We start from the raw sequence: 5,000 nt of genomic DNA, 5'->3' as shown, positions 1-5,000 counted from the left end.
GGAGGGGGTCAAAGGCGAAGTTACGGGGGGATAAAAGGACGGTGTTCGTCAGTCAGAACAGAGTCGCAAACGAGAACGAGAAGGAGTCGAGAACGAGAAGGAGTCGGAACGGAGGGGACGAGTGTGGAAGACTGGAGCCCGAAGCCTGCAGTGGCTGGAGAAGCTGAAGAGAGTCGGACGAGGGGGTGCTCGCGTCGGTGCCAGGAGCTGCACGCCCGAGGGAGGCCGGCAACGCGACCTGGCCGAGGTGGAGACGCACACCAGGGATAATAAAGATCCTCTATACCCCGAGCATCAGCAACCCCCTCCTGTTTCCCCCCGCGCTGAGATAGTGCGACCAAGGGGGCCCCGTTCCCACCCCCAGCCAGGCACTGTCCACGAGGCCCGCGGGTTGCGGGGCCATCGCCGCTCCGCGTCTCATCACCAGACGGGTAGGCCCGACCCGGTCTCGGCCTCAGGCCTGCCCCATTCTTGGGGGATTTCTTTTCCTTGGTTTTGGGTATGTGTTGTCGGCGCCGTCTGTGAAGTAGAATTGTATAAGTGTTACCGTGTGCTCGGTAGTCGGTATTAGCTCTGCACTGTGTTTTCACTTTTATGTTTGCTTTTTGTGTAAATGGAAGTGTGTTTTCTTTTTTTTGTGTGCATTTGGTGGAATTGTATTTGTGTGCTTCCCGTGTGCCGCGAATAAATGTGCTTTATTGTTGAACTGTTCTCCCGCTTCGCTTCGTCTTTTCCCCCATTGAACCCTCATCTTGCTTCACGTGAAGGGTTGGTAGTGGGCTGAATACGCCCGATAATTAATCGAACCGTCGAGGTCGACGATAACACCGCTCGGTTATTCTGATAGTACGGAACGGGTCGCTTAAGTGGCCCGTGTCCGAAGTCGACCTGCGGCGAGGTGCGATCGCCCGGTCTACCCTCCGCGTGGGTACTTAGGTAGTTCGAATTTGGCGAGCAACCCTATCCCACGCGGGGGCTGATTGGCTCGATCGCGGTGAGACCGAAAGGTCCACCCGTGACTGGTTCCCGGCGTTAGTCCGAGAGGGTCACGACTGGATTGTCCGTCCGGTGGGCGACGTGCCGCGATTCGAGTTACGTGGCCGTCGCACGCCGGCGGGCGCGAGAATCCGCAACACTGGTGTCAGGTCGTGCGATACAAATTCATCGCCCTCCTCACGGCACTGGTAACGGAGAACAGGAAAACGGGCTGTCCTGTCTCCGGCTAAATTCACGGGAATCGGTCCAGGGGTGAGAGAAGCGACCCCCGATTCCCTCCAAATTACGAGCGAGCAAATTAACCCTTCACGAGAAGCAAGATGGCGTCTCAAGGCGAGCGGGAGCCGGGGGTATTGGAAATGTATATGTGTAGTAATGTAGAATCCATGGTCCAGGATGGAATCCCCGAGCAGGAAATGTTGATTGTGCAGGAACACGGACTCGCCCAACTGAACCCAGGGCCTGAGGTGGGTGCGGCAGCGGCCGCGGTGTATGACACCTCCCCCCCTCTCCACCAAGACCCTTCCCCAACCCCTGCCGAAACGGCTCACTTGAGTGCATCCGACATGGCCCAGCTATTCACCATGCTGGCACAAATGAATGCGGCAATGACAAATGAAATAAAAAACGAAATGAAAGACATGAACAAACAAATAAACGAAAAGATGGATACATTCACAAACGAAATAAAACGCATGAAAACTAAAATGGAAACAAACATGAAGGAAGAAACGAGAAAGCTACGGGGTGAGACGCAGAACATGGGCCGATGCCTGCAGGCGGGCATGAAGGCCGTGAGCAGGGAACTTAAAATGGCGACTCCACGTGTCGGAACAAACGAGCTGGAAGGGGGTGCAACGGCTGACAGGCCCGCGGTGGAGGCGGGTAAGAAAGTAATTCGGGAGACAAGAGACGAGGTGAAAGTAATTGCGAGGGAGAGAAAAGAACAATTAATACGGAAAGCAAGGATGAGGTACGCGGAGATCGTGAAAGAGCAAGGAGTGAAAAACAGGGAAGGACGGGAGCGACTTAAAGAGAAAGCAAGGTTGACCTACATAAAGATAAGGGAAAGACGCCAGAAAGAAGCAGAGATCAATAAACACGATGAAGACGGGGTAAGTGACGCGCACACACACACGGAGGTAGTGGAGGATAGTGAGGTTGAGCTCGCGGAGCGTGTGGGGACCCAGTGCGAGCACCTGGATGGCCTCCTCCAGGAACGAGGGGAGGGAGTATGCCCCCTTGAGGCGAGTCACGACCAGGTGAGTTCGGTCGTGCTTTGCGAGGTTGAGGGGACGGGTGCTGTGGACGGGTGCACGGAGAGCTTGGGGGGTGTAGAGGCCCCGGAGACCCTTGTGGGGACACAAATCCCCAGTGTGGTTGTCCCTGTGTGTGTGGTGCAAGGCGTGAGTGCGTCCCCGTGTGTGGAAGCGACCCCGTGTGTGAGTGGTGTGGTGGCGATGGTGCCAGAGTGCGTGCTTCCCAGCACGCCGAGTGTGAATGGGGCACCGTGTGTGAGTGAAACGGCCAGTATGAGTGAGGCACCACGTGTGAGTGGTGTGGTGGCGATGGTGCCAGAGTACGTGCTTCCCAGCACGCCGTGTGTGGATGAGGCACGGAGTGTGAGTGAGGCACCGCGGGTTAGTGCCCCCGCGTGTGTGGGTGAGGCACCGTGTGTGGAAGAGACCGCGTGTGTGAGTGTCGTCGTGTGTATGAGTGAGGCACCGCGCGTGAGTGCCCCCGCGTGTGTAAGTAGTATGGTTTGTGTGAGTGGTGAGGCACCGTGCGTGAGTGAACGGCCGTGTGCAAGGTCGCTGGGTGCCAGGGAGACCGTGTGTGTGAGAGAGCGGTATGAGAGGGAGATGTCGGTTGGCATGCGGGAGCACGCAGCCGCGTCTCCCCGTGTGAATGTGATGGAGTGGACTGTGTGCGTCGGAACACGCAGGTATGCGTGTGTGGAATGGAGACGGAGACGGCGACATGGGAAGAAAGAAAGCCGAGTAGCGGCTGTAGTTGTTTCGGGGTCCGTGCCGGGTTCACCCAGCAGTGAGCACGCGGTTCGTGCTGTGCAACGCACGAGACCACCACGTGCTCGCTTGCGAGAGTGAAGTCCCGGTCCGGAAACGCACGCGGTGGATTTGCCGATCCCGCGGACGGACAAAGTTAGGCAGGTAAATGGATTTGGACCGGACGGGTTCTCCACGCGATCGTGTGTGTTAAGCTCCAACGGGCAAAGCACATGTGTTCGCGTGGGGAACCCCTCGAGACGTGGGGCTTGTGTTTTTATGCGCACGGTGACGTCATGGCTGCACGTGGGGTTGGAATCCGGCAGGAGGGGTATCTCTGCCGGATGGTACCGTCCAAGGAGGGACGAGGAACACGTGCAGCTGCATGACGTCACGGGCAGGTGCAAAGTGCGCGAGCTCTGAGTTGCCGCGCAGGTGCTGGGCATGAAAAAAAAAAAAGGGAAAAACAAGCCTCACTTTCGGGTGTACAGGATTCCTGGGCAAGGGGTGGAAGACCCCCTTACCTGGGCACAGGATGGAAACTAGTTAGGGGGAAGGGTTAGCTTAGTTAGACCGACTTCATGGGGCAGGGGTAAGTCCTCATGGAGTCCGTGGAATGGATTAGTTAGAGGGATTGTAGCCAGATTTAGGATGGGAAAATGGGAAATAAAATGATTTATTTGAGACAGTGACAGGCAGTGAATGTGTAGAGGGGACGTAGCTTAGCTACGTAGTGTTAAAAGGAACGTGCTGTAGTATAAGGGACGACGTGGGAGCACGAGTTAGTTAGGGGATGTAGTTAGGAGGATGGCAGAGTTCAGCGGTGTGTGTGTTGAAGAGTAGGAGAGTTGTGAGGTGAGTACATGGTGAGTGAGTGAGGCCAGCGGGTCTGTGTGTATGGAGTGAATGGGGAATGCATGGTGCGATGAGTGATTGGGGGGAGGAGTGACTCCCGCCCAAGGGACCCCGGGGTCAGAGTAAAGTGAGTTAGCTGGGTTAGTCAAATTGAAAAATGGAGGTCGTTTTGTTGTTGGTGGGAAAGTAGGCTCGAGACCCATTTGGAGGGGTGCAGGAGCCCTGTTGACGGGCTTGGGAGCGTGGCTGCGAAAGGTGAGTATCGCTGAGTGGGTACCCCGGGCACCAGGCTAGTCGGCCGCGGTAGGCCATGGGCCCATGGGGGGCCGGGATAGAGTAGTGGGCACGGGTGCGCCTGCTTGGTGCGGGGGCCCGGGCGCCATTAACCGCGTGGGCAGTGTTGTGGGCACGGGTGACCCTCGGAAAGGGGCCCGGGAGGCCGGCCTGCCACGTGTGCGTTTCAGGGAGGTGCCATGGGGGCACTCCCCAGTGTTAGGGAGCTGGTAGGCTCGGAGGCAGTGTAGTGCCCGGGGGTGCCATAGCGGGAGATTCGGCAGAGGGTCGTGCCTGCCAAAGGGAGCCACGTGTCCCAGCCAGGAGACCGTGTGAGGGCACGGAGAGAAAATTGGGGGCGAGGCCCGAAATTGTGAGGACACCAACACAGGCGACGGGAATCTGGGTTGTTAGAACCAATAGTTTAAGCGAGAGGCGCTTGTTGAAAGCCCCGGGGTAGTTTAACAGTTAAATGGTTAGGGTAGATTAGGAGATGTACCCCTCCGCACCATCCATCCCCTCGCTGTCGTTGTGGGCCGCTGGACCCACTTTGGTTATAGATCGCCGAACTCTGGGGAGGCCATTCTGAGGCTTCGTTGGGCCTCGACACAGGACGTTAGCTCTCCCTTGTTCCCCTCCGGGAAGGGAACGTAGGGGTTGGGAGTAGGCTAGGTGACAGGATAGGTTAGCCGAACAAGGACGATAAAGGGGGTTAGGGGACGATTTATAGTGGGGAAGTAAAAATAAAAACAACAAAAAAATAAGTTGGGGCTAAATTGGGGTTTGACAAATTAAGGGAGTGGGTATGTACAGTGACAGGCAAAGGCGATAGGTGGGAGGGAGACAGGTAGGTAGGTCCGAGCCCGCCTT

Source organism: Eptatretus burgeri, chromosome 5, assembly GCF_056783735.1.
Source record: "Eptatretus burgeri isolate ZD-2024b chromosome 5, Ebu_testis_v1, whole genome shotgun sequence".
Classification (NCBI taxonomy): domain Eukaryota; kingdom Metazoa; phylum Chordata; class Myxini; order Myxiniformes; family Myxinidae; genus Eptatretus; species Eptatretus burgeri.
Note: the sequence above shows the minus strand (reverse complement) of the source record.